This window comes from Miscanthus floridulus, chromosome 3, assembly GCF_019320115.1.
Source record: "Miscanthus floridulus cultivar M001 chromosome 3, ASM1932011v1, whole genome shotgun sequence".
Taxonomy (NCBI): domain Eukaryota; kingdom Viridiplantae; phylum Streptophyta; class Magnoliopsida; order Poales; family Poaceae; genus Miscanthus; species Miscanthus floridulus.
In genome coordinates this window covers 46,956,804-46,974,756 of record NC_089582.1, presented here as the reverse complement: position 1 = coordinate 46,974,756, position 17,953 = coordinate 46,956,804, and the positions used below count along the sequence as shown (strand labels likewise).

Genomic DNA, 17,953 nt, shown 5'->3' with positions numbered 1-17,953 from the left:
ATTACCTGCTATAGATATAATATATAGAATAAAATGCGTTTCATGACAAAACCACGCACATAGCTCAGTGGTTTGCTTGCCACTTGTGAACCATGAGATCATGGGTTAGAGACCGCGCCCACTATTTTTTAGCAATTTTGCAGCCTTTAGGCTGTGTTGCCAGCGGGTTTTCTGGGGCGTGGCTCTTGGGCATGGTGCAAGCAGGCTTTTTGGGTCGCGGCTATTAGGCATAGCACACCAGATTGGCCCATTTAAGTGCCCATTTTAGCTTCCACGAACAAGTGGCCCAATGACATGGCAATACGCCTTGCCAACTTGGACAACAATATTTAAAATAATTTAATAAATATTTTGTGACACATAAATAGGCCTTATGACATAGCAAATATTGTTACTGGACCTAGTCGGACTAGTTGTTTGACATTTTGTGACACATAAAATGCACATTTGTTGTATGACATTTGTATGACATTTTTATAATCACTAAATCGAAATACCTAAAATATAATGTCATAAATCAGATGATATAGTGACATTATGACTTGTTGTCATACTAAATACGTCAAAAAGCCACATATTTCTTATAGTGTTCGGTAAGATTTGAAGTTAAAGTGACGGTCGAATTGGGGGTTGACTTCAAAACTTTTTGTATAGGAAATAAAGAACATAGATTGATTCATGTAAAATTTTGGTAATTTTTTGGATTCGTTGGATAATTTTAATTTATTAAGTGCAATTATAGAATTTTAATTGATATAAATTGAATTTGAGCTATCACTACATGAAATAATAAGTTTTTTTCTTTTGACCTTAAAACTTTTTCTGCTATCCACATACAACATGTGGTACTCCATTTTAAGATTTGGTATATTTCTGGATCTGTTTGCTATATTTAATTAATATATTGCATTTTAAGGAATTTTTTGGTATAAGTCAAATTTGAACTGCAAGTGATTCAAATAATAGAATAAAATGAGTAGAAAAATGATATTCATGTTATTGAGTCCTGTGTGAGGCCTTACCTAGGAAATGAAAAGAAATTTCAAATATCTTATTCAGGAAACACGACAACGAACGTGTGGTCGAATGGTTTTTAAATTCTAAAAAAGCAAACGAAGTCTGAAAATAATGAGATTTGTCACGATCTCGTGATATCATACGGGGAGGCTGTGGTAAAAAATTGAGAAGGTTTTGCACAATCTATCACGTATGTTGTTTACAAACCGAAGTATCTTAGAAGAAGAATCGTAGTGTTGAGAAGGATTCGATAAGATTTAGAGTCAAAGTGACGATCGAATTGGGGTTTGACTTCAAAACTTTTTATATAGGCAATAAAGAACATAGATTGATTCATGTGAAATTTTGGTAATTTATTGGATCCATTTGTTATTTTAATTTATTAAGTGCAATTATAGAATTTTAATTGATATACATCGAATTTGAGATATAACTGCATGAAATAATAAGTTTTTTTTCACTTCTGGCCTTGAAACTTTTTCTACTCTCCACATACACCATGTGGTACTCCATGTTAAGAGTTGGTATATTTCTAGATCTGTTTGCTATATTTAATTAATTTATTGCTTTTCAAGGAATTTTTTTTGGTATAAGTCAAACTTGAACTACAAGTGATTCAAATAATAGAATAAAATGAATAGAAAAATGATATTCATATTATTGAGTCCAGTGTGAGGCCTTACCTAGGAAATGAAAAGAAATTTCGAACATCTTGTTTAGTAAACACGACCACGAACGTGTGGTCGAATGGTTTTTAAATTCTAAAAAAGCAAACAAAGTCTGAAAATCATGAGATTTGTCAAGATATGATAATATCAAAGGTGGAGGCTATGGTAAAAAATTGAGAATGTTTCGCACAATCTGTCATGTACAAAGTTTACAAACTGAAGTATCTCAGAAGAAGAATCATAGCATTGAGACAGATTCGGTAAGATTTGGACTGAAAGTGACGATCAAATTGGGGTTTGACTTCAAAACTTTTTGTATAGGTAATATAGAACATAGACTAATTCATGTGTAATTTTAGTAATTTTTTGGATCCGTTTGATAATTTTAATTTATTAAGTGCTATTATAGAATTTTAATTGATATACATTGAATATGAGCTATAACTGCATGAAATAATAAGTTTTTTTCACTTCTGGACATGAAACTTTTTCTACTCTATACATACAACATTTGGTACTCCATGTTAAGATTTGGTGTATTTCTGGATTCGTTGGCTATATTTAATTAATTTATTGCTTTTTAAGGAATTTTTTAGTATAAGTCAAATTTGAACTACAAGTGAATCAAATAATAGAATCAAATGAGTAGAAAAATGATATTCATGTGATTGAGTTTAGTGTGAGGCCTTACCCAAGAAATGAAAAGAAATTTCAAACATCTTGTTCAGGAAACATGACCATGAACGTGTGGCCGAATGGTTTTTAAATTCTAAAAAAAGCAAATGAAGACTGAAAATCATGAGATTTGTCAAGATCCCATGATATCATACGTGGAGGCTTGGTAAAAAATTGAGAATGTTTCACACAATCTGTCATGTACGATGTTTACAAACTGAAGTATCTCAGAAGAAGAATCAAAGCTTTGAGACGAATTTGGTAAGATTTGCAGTCAAAGTGACGATCGAATTGGGGTTTGACATCAAAATTTTTTGTATAGGCAATAGAGAACATAGATTGATTCATGTATAATTTTGGTAATTTATTGGACCTGTTTGATAATTTTAATTTATTAAGTGCTATTATAGAATTTTAATTGATATACATTGAATTTGAGCCATAACTGCATGAAATAATAAGTTTTTTTTCAGTTCTGGCCTTGAAACTTTTTCTACTCTCTACATACAATATTTGGTACTCCATGTTAAGATTTGGTATATTTCTATATCCATTTGCTATACTTAATTAATTTCTTTCTTTTTAAGCAATATTTTGGTATAAGTCAAATTTGAACTGCAAGTGATTCAAATTATAGAATAAAATGAGTATAAAAATGGTATTCATGTTATTGAGTTTAGTGTGAGGCCTTACTCGAGAAATGAAAAGAAATTCCGAACATCTTGTTTAGGAAACATGACCCCGAACGTGTGGCCGAATGGTTTTTAAATTCTAAAAAAAAGCAAACAAAGTCTAAAAATCATGAGATTTGTTAAGATCTCGTGATATCATATGTGGAGGCTATGGTAAAAATTGAGAAGGTTTCGCACAATCTGTCACATAAGATGTTTATAAACCGAAGTATCTCAGAAGAAAAATCGTAGCGTTGAGAAGGATTCAGTAAGATTTGGAGTCAAAGTGACGATCGAATTAGGGTTTGACTTCAAAACTTTTTGTATAGGTAATAGAGAACATATATTGATTCATGTTAAATTTTGGTAATTTTTTAGACCCGTTTGATAATTTTAATTTATTAAGTATAATTATAGAATTTTAATTGATATACATTGAATTTGAGCTATAACTGCATGAAATAATAATTTTTTTTCACTTTTGGCCTTGAAACGTTTTCTACTCTCTACATACAACATGTGGTACTCCATGTTAAGATTTGGTATATTTCTAGATCCGTTTGCTATATTTAATTAATTTATTGCTTTTCAAGGAATTTTTTGGTGTAAGTCAAATTTGAACTGCAAGTGATTCAAATAATCGAATAAAATGAATAGAAAAATAATATTCATGTTATTGAGTCTAGTGTGAGGCCTTACCCAGGGAATGAAAAGAAATTTCGAACATCTTGTTCAGGAAACACGATGACGAACATGTGGTCGAATGGCTTTTAAATTCTAAAAATAGCAAACGAAGTCTGAAAATCATGAGATTTGTCAAGATCTCATGACATCATACATGGAGGCTATGGTAAAAAATTGAGAATGTTTCACACAATCTGACATGTACGATGTTGACAAACCGAAGTATCTTAGAAAAAGAATCGTAGCATTGAGAAGGATTCGATAAGATTTGGAGTCAAAATGACGATCGAATTAGGGTTTAACTTCAAAACTTTTTGTATAGCCAATAGAGAATATAGATTGATTCATGTGTAATTTTGGTAATTTTTTGGATCCGTTTGATAATTTTAATTTATTAAGTGCAATTATAGAATTTTAATTGATATACATTGAATTTGAGCTATCTGCATGAAATAATGAGTTTTTTTCACTTCTAGCCTTAAAACCTTTTCTACTCTCTACATACAACATGTGTTACTCCATGCTAAGATTTGGTATATTTTTGGATCCGTTTGCTATATTTAATTAATTTATTGCTTTTCAAGGAATTTTTTGGTATAAGTCAAATTTGAACTACAAGTGATTCAAATAATAGAATAAAATGAGTAGAAAAATGATATTCATGTTATTGAGTCCAGTCTAAGGCCTTACCCTAGAAATGAAAAGAAATTCCGAACATCTTGTTTAGCAAACACGACCATGAACGTGTGGTCGAATGATTTTTAAATTCTAAAAAAAGCAAACAAAGTCTAAAAATCATGAGATTTGTCAAGATCTCATGATATCATACGTGGAGGCTATGGTAAAAAATTGTGAATGTTTCGCACAATCTGACATGTACGATGTTTACAAACCGAAGTATCTTAGAAGAAGAATCGTAGCGTTAAGAAGGATTTGGTAAGATTTAGAGTCAAAGTGATTATCGAATTAGGGTTTGAATTCAAAACTTTTTGTATATGCAATAGTGAACATAGATTGATTCATGTGTAATTTTGGTAATTTTTTGGATCCGTTTGATAATTTTAATTTATTAAGTGCAATTATAGAATTTTAATTGATATACATTGAATTTGAACTATAACTGCATGAAATAATAAGTTTTTTTTTCACTGCTAGCCTTGAAACTTTTTCTACTCTCTACATACAACATGTGGTACTCCATGTCAAGATTTGGTATAATTCTAGATCCATTTGCGATATTTAATTAATTTATTGTTTTTCAAGGATTTTTTTGGTATAAGTCAAATTTGAACTGCAAGTGATTCAAATAATAGAATAAAATGAGTAGAAAAATAATATTCATGTTATTGAGTTCAGTGTGAGGCCTTACTAGGGAAATGCAAAGAAATTTCGAAAATCTTGTTTAGGAATCACATCCATGAACGTGTGGCCGAATGGTTTTTAGATTCTAAAAAAAACAAACAAAGCCTAAAAATCATGAGATTTGTCAAGATATGATGATCTTATACATGGAGGCTTTGTTAAAAAATTGAGAAGGTTTCACACAATTTGTCACATATGATGTTTACAAACCGAAGCGTGTCAGGATAAGAATCATAACGTTGAGAAGGATTCGGTAAGATTTGGAGTCAAAGTGACGATCAAATTAGGGTTTGGCTTCAAAACTTTTTGTATAGGCAATAGAGAACATAGATTGTTTATGTGAAATTTTGGTAATTTTTTAAATCTATTTGATAATTTAATTTATTAAATGTAATAATACAATTTTAATTGATATAAATTGAATTTGAGTTATAACTGCATGAAATAATGGAATAATATTCGTAGAAAAATCCAATATATATTGTTGAGTGAATTTGACAAGGTATTTTCAAAGTTCATTGGAACAAATTTAGAAAAACACGGTATGGAATAGAAGGAAAATAAAAAAAAAACTAGGTTTAACGAGTGCCCCTAATCTGCCACTCGGTAAACCGGGGTTTGCCGAGTGTTAGGTCTAGGACACTCGGCAACCCCCCCCCCCCGACTGCACACACGCACAGTGTGCAAAAGAAAAAAAATGGGTTTACCGAGTGCCCCTGTTCTGGCACTCGGCAAAGCTAGGGTTTGCAGAGTGTCAGATCAGGGGCACCCCACCTAGGTTGGTCGCACGCACACACACAGCCACCCATGCCCAGCCGCCTGCCCCACGCTCATAGCCGGCCCCGCTCACACGCTAGCGCTGCTTGCTATGTGCCCACCGCCTATCCCGCCCCCACCACCTACCATGCACCCACACCCCACCGCCTGCCTCGCCCTCACCACCTACCTCGAGCCTCAAACACACGCACGTGACACACACAGCACACACACTACCGCCGCCGCCCTAGAAGCCCGACGCCGCTGCCGTCCTAGAAGCCCGATGCCGCACCTCATCGTTCACTGGTAGACGAAACAATCCACGTGACTCTTTCTCATGTCTCTGACCAACGGATGTAGGTGTGGCTAGCAAGTGCAAGGCATGGCGGGCAGTGTGTCGTGTATGGTGCGGCACGGCGGCATGAGCACGGCTCCTCCACCGGCGGCACTTGGCCCCCTTCCCCGACCATAGGAACTCGGTCACCTCGCCACGGCAGCGGCGCGTGGCATAGCGAGGGTAAGGCAGAGCGGTAAGCCTCTGCTCCATGCCTCCATCATGCCTAGAGCCGAGGTCGTCACCGCCACTAGTGCATGCTAGGCGCTTAGGTGAGCCTGCTCTCTACTGCTACTGGGGATCGACCGCATCACGCTCCGCTACCACTGTAGTACGCCATGCGCTCGTCATCATCGCTGGAAGCCATGATGCTGAAACCTCACGCTAGGCGCTCAGGTGAGCCCGCTCTCTACGGCGCTGCTGCTGGGGATTGACCGCATCACACTCTACCACCACCGTAGTACGTCGTGCGCTCGTTGGCACCACCAAAAGACACGACGCTAAAATAGCCAGACCGAACCCTGCTCTATGCCTCCATCACGCCAGGACCTAAGGTTGTCGTCGCCGCCACCGCACGCTAGGCGCTTGGGTCTTCATCGGCCCCTTCGTTAGGTTTTTGTTAGCCACCCAACAGGTATGCCTACCCCTTCTCTTCCCTTTATGCTTTGTGAATTTGTATTCGGATCTGATCTATTTTCATTTTAGCATACGGTTCTACATTCATTGATCTCCTTAAATTTGAATGTTCCTAGCCCTTATGCTACTAGGATCCTGATTAGAGTTCATACAAATAAAATTCAGAAATAAGTAGATTTGGTGAGTTTGATGGTGAACCTAATGTCCAACTAGAGAAAAGCAATGTCATGTTAATGGGGCCTGCTTACTCTGCTTTGGTTGATAGTTAGATCATGTAGTAGTTCATATGGTCACACATGGCATTGTGTCATCAGATTGAGGGTGTAATACTTATTTGGCCAAGGGAATATGTGACTTCTTATTGAGACCTATTTGAAAATTGTGATGTGATCTTTTCTTTAGTCCGATGGCTATGGTAATGATGAAATGGGAGCAATGCATTGCACCTTATTTTTTAGGTTTGAGTCATGATTAGTTCCAAGGCTCTAGGATGCTCACACTTTCATGTAAACTCTGTTAGCTCTACAACAAGTTATTTCAGCATTATTTCTTGGACTCTGTATGTGGTTGCGACCATCATGCCATTGGTTTGTTGTAGGTTTTGGTTACCTCACCCTTCAGGGGAGGTGCTGCCAAAATTTATAATTGACACTATTATGTTCGTTTGTTGTAGGAAAGGCTATTGCTAGGATCATTCCCCACCATCCTCGACTCGTCACTTTGTAGGACAGGAAGGTGAGGCATCCTACACCCCTCTTTCCATATCATGTTCGTATATCACGTAACCTAGCTAGGCGACTCCCGTTCGAAAGAGATACGATTGGAAATATGCAGATTTTTGCATATCTATAACCGTATTATTTCAAATTGTCCATGTTTTTTGGATAGTCCGAGGATGTGTAGATGGAGTTAGTTTCCATGCTCTACTTAGATCTAAGATAGAGTTTCAGTAGCATCTCCCTGTTGTTCTCCGGATACACAATCTCCCTGCCAGGACGTGTATTTGGAGAACAGCGGGAAGGTGCTGCCGAAATTCTGTCTTGATAGGAGTAGAGCATGGAAACTAACCCCATCTCCACATCCTCGGGTGGGATTAGGACCTATCTTCACCTATTAGATAGTATAGGAACTTGTAGATTCAATTGATTTTTATATTACTTGCTGATATGTTAGAGGATGGATGACCATGAGTGGATATACATGGGCCGCTCTAGTTAGGGATCGTTGACCGATGAATGGATTGAGAAGACCAATGCTTTCTTGGAACTAGCATTTGCAAGGGTTAAAGGAGCACATGCCACTTGGTGTCCCTGCAGCATTTGTGCAAACATGCGTCGACAAATAAAGGTGGTTATGGGTAAACATCTTTACAAGAGTGGATTTACGGCAGACTATACTCGATGGATCTACCATGGTGAATTTGATCGTGTGAGAGATGAGGTCATGAGACAACGCATCGAGGATTATGATGCTAATGCCGGGGTAGGAGACATGTTAAATGACTATCATGAAGCACACTTTGATGAAGGACGTAGGGAGGAGGAGCCAGAGCCAACCACAAAGGCGTATTACTATATGTTGTCTATGGTGCAGCAACCCCTTCATAGGCATGCCAAGGTTTCTCAACTGGATGCCATTGCACGCCTAATGGTCATAAAGTCCCAATTTAGCTTGAGTCAAGAAGCCTTCGATGTTATGCTGATAGTTGTTGGTAGCCTGCTCCTGGATGGTCACATCCTGCCAAAGAGCATGTATGAGGCATAGAAACTCCTTCGTGCACTTAAGATGCCATATGAGCAGATACATGCTTGTCCAAAGGGATGCATCTTATTTAGGAAAGAACATGCGCAAGCAAAGTACTGTGTGAAGTGTAAATCATCTAGGTTCCTAGAGGTAGACTCTTGTGATGGTCAGAAGAGGCAGCTCACTGTCCCCGTGAAGATCCTATGGTACCTTCCATTCATACTGAGGATCCAACGGCTTTATATGACTAAGGAATCCATGAAATAGATGACATGGCACAAATATGAACATCGATACAATCCTGAGAAGCTGGTGTATCCATCCGATGGTGAAGCATGGACAAGGTTTGATATGATTCATCGTGCGAAAGTTCTAGAGGCTCGTAATGTACATGTTGTGCTGGCAATAGATGGGTTCAATCCTTATGGAATGGTGGCTACCTCATACACTTATTGGCCCAAGTTCGTTATCCCTCTCAATCTCCCCCCTGGTGTTCTCTTTCAAAGACAGAACATATTATTGTCGTTGATAATTCCTAAACACCTGGGGAATAATATGAGTGTGTACATGGAGCCTCTGATTGATGATTTGGTCCATGCTTGGGAGGAAAGGGTATGGACATACGACCGAGCTACAAAGACAAACTTCAAAATGCATGTTTGGTACTAGTACTCCCTGCATGACTTTCTAGCGTATGGGATATTTTATGGCTGGTGTGTTCATGGGAAGTTGAAAGGTCCTAATATGGCTAGAGGGGGGTGAATAGCCTATTCAAAAAATCTACAAACCAACTAGAGCAATTTGATTAGTATAACAAATAGCAAAATGCAAACTTGCTCTAGCTCTACAAGGGTTGCAAGCCACCTATCCAACAATTCTAGTTACTATGATCACTAGACACTTAATTTGCTAAGTCACTACTCACTAAAAGCTCTCACACTTGCTACACTAAAGAGGTCCACTAGATGAACTCAAAACAACAAAGCAAGCTCTCAATTCTAATTACACTAAAGAGCTTGCTAGAACTAGTTTGCGAGAATATAAATGAGTGAGTAGGGTGATTATATTGCCATGTAGAGGAGTGAACCAATCACAAGATGAACACTAAATCAATCATCAGGAGAATACCAAAGGGCAAGAGACAAACAATTTTCTCCCGAGGTTCACGTGCTTGCCATCACGCTATGTCCTCGTTGTGTCGACCAACACTTAGGTGGTTTGGCAGCTAAGAGGTGTTGCACAAACCTCGTCCACACAATTGGACACCACAAGAACCTACCCACAAGTGAGGTAACTCAATGACATGAGCAATCCACTAGGATTACCATTCGGCGCTCCACTAAGGAAGGCGCAAGTCCCCTCACAATCACTGGGAGATGGCCATGAACAATCACCAACTCATGTCAATCCTCCTCCGCTGCACCAAGCCATCTAGGTGGTGGCAACCACCAAGAGCAACAAGCGAATCCTGTAGTGAAACATGAACACCAAGTGCCTCTAGATACAATCACTCAAGCAATGCACTTGGATTCTCTCCCAATCTCACAAAGATGTTGAATCAATGATGGAGATGAGTGGGAGGGCTTTGGCTAAGCTCACAAGGTTGCTATGTCAATGCAAATGGCCAAGAGGGTGAGCTTGAGCCGGCCATGGGGCTTAAATAGAAGCCCCCATGAAATAGAGCCATTGGCTCCTCAGTTCACTAAAAATCAGGGCGACCGAACGCGCCGGATAGATCGACCGAACAATGGACCCTAGCCTCTGGTCGTGCGATGCATGCCACGTGGCACCTACTTCAAACGCTGATCGCCCGATCTCAACGATCATCAGTACATTTATGTTGTGACCAGACGAGCTACTTTGAAGTGACCGGACGCACCAACACCAGCGTCTAGTCATTTCTAGTAAGGTTCCACTCATGACCAAATGCGTCCAGTCATTCCTGACCGGACGTAGGACCCTAGTGTCCGATCACTTCTAGTAAGCTTCTAGAGATGGAAATTCGTGACCGGACATGTCCGGTCGGTCACTATCAGACACAACATCAGTGTCTGGTCCTTTCTCCTCTTTTCTGTGCTACCACGTCAGCGGGACCGGACACACCCTGATAGCATCCGGTCACAAAGTGACCCAGCATCTGGTCGAAGACTAATTCCAGCGTCTTCACTGCTTCCATTGACCGGACGCTCCGGTCCAGTTGAGGCCAGTGTTTGAACACTCTGCCAGTGAAGTTTCTTACCCTTGCTCCCAAGTGCTAAACACAATGTGTATCACCTTTGTGCATGTGTGTTGGCATATTTTCATAAACATTTTCAAGGGTGTTAGCACTCCACTAAATCCTAAATGCATATGCAATGAGTTAGAGCATCTAGTGGCACTTTGATAACCGCATTTCGATACGAGTTTCACCCCTCTTAATAGTATGGCTATTGATCCTAAATGTGATCACACTCTCTAAGTGTCTCGATCACTAAATCGAAAAGCTCCTATCAATTTCACCTGTGCCTTGAGCTTTTTGTTTTTCTTTCCTATTTTCCAAGTCCAAGCATATGATCATCACCATGCCATCACCATCATCATCATGTCATGATCTTCATTTGCTTCACCACTTGGAATGTGCCACCTATCTCATAATCACTTTGATAAACTAGGTTAGCACTTAGGGTTTCATCAATTTACCAAAACCAAACTAGAGCTTTCAAAAGTTCTCATGCCTAGTATGCAAGGCGTCTCTAATGTTCATTTGGTTGACGAAGGGTGGCAAGTATTCTTCGTTTGACAAACATCGACAATTCCTCCCTCTTCACCAACCATTTAGATGAGACATCAAGAACTTTACGAAAGATGTAGTTGAAGGCCCTGCACCCTAGATGATGATTGGTGCCACAGTTCATGCGTAGTTAGATGCTCTCAAGGTCAATGATCAAGGAGATCATTTTCTAGGATATGGTGAGCAACATGCATGGACTCACAAGTCGTGCTTGTGGAACCTCCCCTATTTTGATGACCTCCTACTTCCACATAACATTGATGTAATGCACACTAAAAAGAATGTCACCGAGGCAATTTTTGGTACAATCATGGACATTCTTGATAAGACAAAGGATAATGTTAAGGCTAGAGTGGATCAAGCGAGGTTATGCAATAGACCAAAGCTAGACATGGTGCCTCCCGGAGGTGGGAAGTCATGGAGAAAGCCTAAGGCTGATTTCATTCTGACAAGGGCCCAAAGGAGGGAAGTACTAGAATGGTTCCAAATGTTAATGTTCCTTGATGGGTATGCAGCGAATCTAAAGAGGGGAGTGCACTTAGCTGCTTTGCGAATCAACAGGCTCAAGAGTCATGACTACCACATATGGCTTAAGCGGCTACTGCCGGTGATGGTTAGAGGCTATGTCCCTGAGCATGTCTGGATAGTGCTGGTGGAGTTGAGCAATTTCTTCCGCCAGCTTTGTGCTAAGGAGTTATCTCGTACCATGGTTGCAAACATGGAAAGAATGGCGCCTGTGTTGCTCTGCAGGTTGGAGAAGATCTTTCCATCTGGCTTCTTCAATCCGATGCAGCATTTGATTTTGCACCTCCCGTATGATGCATGAATGGGGGGCCTGTGCAGGGCTGTTAGTGCTATTCAATTAAGAGATTTCAAAAGGTTCTGGCATGAATCAAGGGAACCTACCCCATAGGAAACTTTGACCCTTCTTAGAGAGGGTGCGGGAAATGGAATGCTCGATTTCATTTCTTGGTTCAAACGGAAGGTACTATCCAATTTGGCTCATACTTAGTTTGACATTACAAGTTGCTCATATGTGTGACTAACATAATGAACTACCCTGCTTGAACTTGTAGGGACAAACAGATGTGTCTATGAGTGCTGAGTTGAGACAGGTTGCCAATGGTTGTGCCTATAGGGTCAGGTCATTTACCGGTTATGACGTGAATGGATATCGCTTTCACACAACAAGCCACGAGCAGAGTCGGCCTAATCGAAGAACCACAAATACTAGAGTTTTTACGCAAGGCTTAGATAGGGTTGAGTATTATGGAAGAATTGAAGAAATATACGAACTCATGTATCATGGTTGCAAACCTTTTAATCCTGTTATATTCAAATGCCATTGGTTTGATCCTGAAGTAGTGATGCGGACCCCTAATCTTGGGCTAGTCGAAATTCGACAATCATCCGTCTTACCAGGAGACGATGCCTATATTGTGGCTCAACAGGCCATGCAAGTTTATTATTCCTCATACCCATGCCAAACTATAGACCGTCTTAAGGGTTGGGATGTTGTGTACAAGGTATCGCCACATAGTAAACTATGTGTCCCAAACAATCAAGATTACAACATAGACCCCAACACATATGATGGAGAGTTCTTCCAAGAAGATGGGCTCAAAGGGAGTTTTGAGATAGACTTAATCGAAGCTCAGTGTATGGAAGTAGACAATGAAAGTGGTGCTGACGAGGATGCCGGAGACGAGGTTCAGAATGTGAAGGACTTAGAATTACTTCAGCGATTACATCTAAGCAATGACGGTGATGACAACATTCCGCCTTCGAAGCACGGGGATGATTATATCGGCATGTGTGATAGTGATGATGAGACTTATGATCCAGCTAATCCCGATCATGATGATTATTTCTAATACATGTATGATCCGTGCTAATTGATTTATTATTTGTCATACCATGTTATTTTCTAAGTATGTTTTGTTTATTTTGCATCTATTTTGATGTATTATCTATGCTAATTGGTTTACTCTTTTTAATTGCAGGTGATTGAACAATGGTGGATGGTGTGAGGAGGATAACGTCACTTTACTCAAAAGCGACAGCGACGCGTAAAGGGTCCAATGCAGCTGAGGGGTCCGGGAAGAGACCTTGGGGTAGACCCAAGGGTCATGGGAAGGGTGGAGGCAAGACGAGGCCACCGTCTGTAACACCCTAAAATTTGCATAATTTTGAAATAGGAGAAAATGATTAATTATGCATTTTTGTGAGCATTTGAATTTAGGAAAAATAATAAATTTTATCAAATTAAAATCAAATATAGGTTTACAATCATGTGTGTGCATTCATGCCGCTGCATATTAATTTTTGAGTCGTGTGATTTGAAATCAAATTTCAACTTGATTTGAATTTCACATTCAAATTGGTTTGGAAACTGGTTTGAAAAATAGAAAAGAATTTCCTTCTCCGTTTCTCAAATTTGGCATGTTGGCTTGCTTCTCTGTGCCAGCCCACTCGCGCTCGCGCCTCTCTTCTCTCTCTGCGTGGCCCAGCATTTCCCCTTCCCATGGCCCACTGAAGTTGGCCCAACAGTGCTGGCCCAGGTCTGAGCCACGCCCGCGTGTTCCCCTCCCTCTTTGAGTCATTGATCGCCCTGGCCCACATGTTGGAGCCGTCTTCTTTGGCTCTAGTCTGAGCCGGACATCGTCGCCGCCGACGCCGTTTGTGTCTGTCTCCTCTACGTGCCATGCCATGCCGCCCAAGCCAACCTAGCCTCATAAATAGCCGGCCGAGCCCGCGCTGCCTCCCTATTCCGCCTTGGAGCAAGATTTTCATCCCTGCTCGAGCTCGTAGCCGCCTAGCCCTAGCCACCTCCATTGCCATCTGCCTCGCCGAGCGCCACACTGCCTTTGTCACTCCCCCGCTTATTTTTTGGTTCTGGTGAGTTCCCCATCCTCTCCTCTCGTTTGGAAGACCGTGCACCGTAGGCTCCTAACCAACATCTCCAACGAGCTCATTACCGCTCCGGCCATGGCGCCACCGTGTCCGTCCTATTCCGGCCGGCCGCCATCGTCTCCTCCCCGCCCGATCCAATCACGGCCGTCCAAATCTAATTCAGCGGCCCAAGATCAAGGATACCCCTTCACTAGCGTTTTTGCAAAAAACCCCTTACAATTAATTAGATCTTAACCCATAGTCCATAGCGTCTTTCTAGATTTTGTTTCCTTCTTTTGAAAGCGTACTTTGTTTCGGTTAAATCTAAAATATGTTTTCACCTATTTACAGTTTTGCCACTAATCTTGTTTTAGCCATAAAATCTCCGTTTTAACTCCGATTTGATCCATTCAAGGTGCGTTAGGTTTGTAATTCCCTAATCTACATGTTTATACTACTGTTAAGTAGGTTTTTAACTTTTAAAATTCAAGGTTAGATTTAATCTATTATTTTACTAAAGGAAAACTTGTTTAATTCATAACTTCTTCGTTTTAGCTCTGATTTTTGTGATCTTCGTGTCTGTGTGTTCGTAGCGAGACGTAGATTCGTTTTCCAAACTTTTCATCTAGATTTTATGCTATTGGTGTACTGTTCTAATCTATAGCTTTTGTTTGCTATGCATGATTGCTTCTGGATGCTTGTATATTGATGTGATTATCGGGTATAGACGGTGAGCAATTCGTGGGAGGTCAAGGGTACTACTTTGACAAGAAGGATCAGCTGGAGTACTTTGTTCAAGGCAAGCATGGGATCATCCTTGTTTCCTATTCACTTTAATACATTAAATTCATGTTGCATGTATCACCTTGATAGGGATTCCGTAGAATTGAACTTATACCTTGTCACCTATGGGATATGCATTGGGTACCTTTGCTAGTGCTCAATTAAACCATGATCTTGTAACTTGACTAATGGTATATGCAATAAATATTAAAACATGACTTTTTAGCAACTTGGAAACAGGGGGCTGGAGTGTTTAGCTACTTTCTAAATGCTTCAGATTCCTCTCCCTAAGGACTTATCTGTAAGTAATGATCTAGGACTTATAGTACAGCTGTGAGGGATACATGGCTCTATCTTTAGCTTAGTATGAGGACCTCTTCTAGCTTGTTAGTGGTTACCTTTATTGGCATAAGAATGGCTTGCTGAATTGGGTATAGTGCGGCCTCTGTCCCCATGTGTATAGGTTGCGTGTCAATGTGCCATCAGGAAGGGGGGCTCTACATCTGTTTGCCGAGTGAATCTAATGGCCCTAACTTGCTAGTCGAACCTTTGAAAGGCTTCATAGTGACCCTTGCCTGCTCACCTTGGAAGTGTTTTGGGAGTTGCAAACCCAGTCATATGAGTATCATGACTCACAGTGAAAGTGTACAACCTTTGCATAGTGTAAAACTAGTATATCAGCCGTGCTCACTGTCACAAGTGGCCTTGGAACAATTATGGAATAGATGAACACTAAGAATTATCTGTTTATGCTATTCATTACTCATGTTTACATTGATCATGTGTTTTGCATTGGGAATTGAAACAACTTGTTGTTACTCTTAAGTTAAAATTGTGACAACTAAAAGCTGAATGCTATTAAACCTATGTCAAGCCTTTTGAGCCTCATGAACCCCATGTTACACTTCTTGAGTATGACACGTACTTACGCTTGTTTATTTTCATTATTTAGATAAAAATCTTGGATGGGTAACAGATGGCTATGGTAATGATGACTTTCCTGAGGATTATGAGACTTGTGGTCAACCAGTTGACGTCCCTGTGTTATGGAGCTTCTGCAAGAGTTTTTTCTTTATACTTCCGCTACATTTATGTGAAGACTCTGTCTTATTATACGTGATGTAATAAACACTTGTGATGGTACTATCTATAATTTGTCGGCTTATGTGTGTGACTGATCTCTGGGCGCACATAAGATTATGCATCCCATTTTATCCTTAAAATCGGGTGTGACAATTTCTTGTGGAGACCTTTTCATTTGCTGTTTGGTACTCCAAGACCAGTCAACAGACATGATTTATTTAATCGAATGTGTAAATTGGGGAGGAGCAAACATAATCTACCTTTGTTTCTTAACTGCAGCAGCAGAGTTGCGCTGGACCATTTGGGTCACAAGAAATGAAGTGGTGTTGGACAGATGTAGAATAAAATCTTTCTTGTAGGTACTATTTAGGGAATGCTTTGGCTTCGGCAATGGGCACACCTATAGTGTCCTGAGGACCAGGAGATGCTCCTACATGCTGCTCGTCTACTAGAGGATATAAAATAATCTACTGCTCTCCCTCTGTATGCGTGGCAGGGGCTGGCGACAAAAGGGCTCCCCTGCTACTACACTATAGCCACAGCAGGGGCAGGCACCGAAAGGCTCCCTTGCCGCACTGTAGCCACAGCAGGGGTAGGCGCCAAAGTCAGCTCTACTATCATATTTAGTCACTATAGTAGCATGGTAGCCTGGAATGTCTATGTACTCAGATTAGATGGGTAGAGTTGTATATATAGCTTCCCACTGCAACTCAGTAAAGAGAGCGAGTTTAGTTTTGCCATCACTTCTGTAGAGCTCCGGCCAATGCTGGTGCTTGTGCTATGTGTGTGTGCACTCTGTTCTCTCTCCCTCTTCTTCCTCTAGCCATAGTGTGTGGTCGAGAACGACTGTGAGCGGTCGGCTCACCCGTGCGGGAGATCCAGGGGCCAACAAGTGTATTGGAGCCGTACAAGCACCATCGTTGGACTAACCACTACGATGATGGATGGTTCGGAGATGGGCGACTGCAGCGGCGCTGCTATGGCTGCCTAGCCACGATAGGAGGTCATCGTGCACACGATGTGGGAGGTCCATGGCACTTGTTGGCTGACGCTGACTCGCACCAACTATGGCGAGTGGGTGGTGACCATGAAGGTCAAGCTCAGAGCTCGACGGCTCTAGAATGCCATTGACAAGGGCATCAACAACGAAGAAGATGACATGTCAGCGTTGGAGGCTATCCTCCCTGCTGTGCCAGCATAGTACAGGGAGCCATTGGACGCAAAGAACTCCGCTAAGGAGGCATGGGAGCCATTGCAGCGATGCGCATCGGCTCTGACCACGCAAGGAAGGTGACGGCCTAGCTGCTGAAGCAAGAGTACACCAACCTCAAGTTCAAGGATGGTGAGTCATTGGAGGACTTCTCCCTCCGCCTACAGCCGCTCATCAGCAAGCTGAGGAGCCATGACATCACCATCGACGAAGAAGAGGCGGTCTCCAAGTACTTCCACTCAGTGCCGGTGAAGTACATCTAGATTGCTCTCTCCATAGATATGATGCTGGACTTGTCCACCCTGACCATTGAGGATGTGATAGGCAATCTGTGGGTGGTGGACGAGCGCATGGAGCAGGCCACAGTAACGACGGACAGCATCAAGTTGCTAATGACAGAGGAGGAGTGGACTGCCTAGAAGAAGTCCGGGTAAGCCTCCTCCAGCCACGGTGGCGATGGCAAGCGCTGCGGCAAGCCTTCTTCGGAGAAGAAGAAGAAGAAGGTCAACCCCAGCGCCTGTCGGCGCTACGGGAAAACGGGCCATTGGGCAAAGGAGTGCCCAAATCGCAAGCAGAAGAAGCCTGAGGCTCATTTAGCATAGGCTAAAAAGGATGATGAGGTCACTCTCCTGATGGTGATGTTCTGTGTAGTGCACGATGTTGAGGCCA

The 17,953-nt window shown here is 41.0% G+C and overlaps 1 long non-coding RNA gene across 1 annotated transcript in view; it reads right to left on the bottom strand.

Annotated features, from left to right (window-relative positions):
* LOC136546853 (uncharacterized) overlaps positions 1-17,953 on the bottom strand; it is a 148,100-nt gene that overhangs the window by 30,728 nt on the left and 99,419 nt on the right. The gene's annotated exons all lie outside the window — the stretch shown is intronic.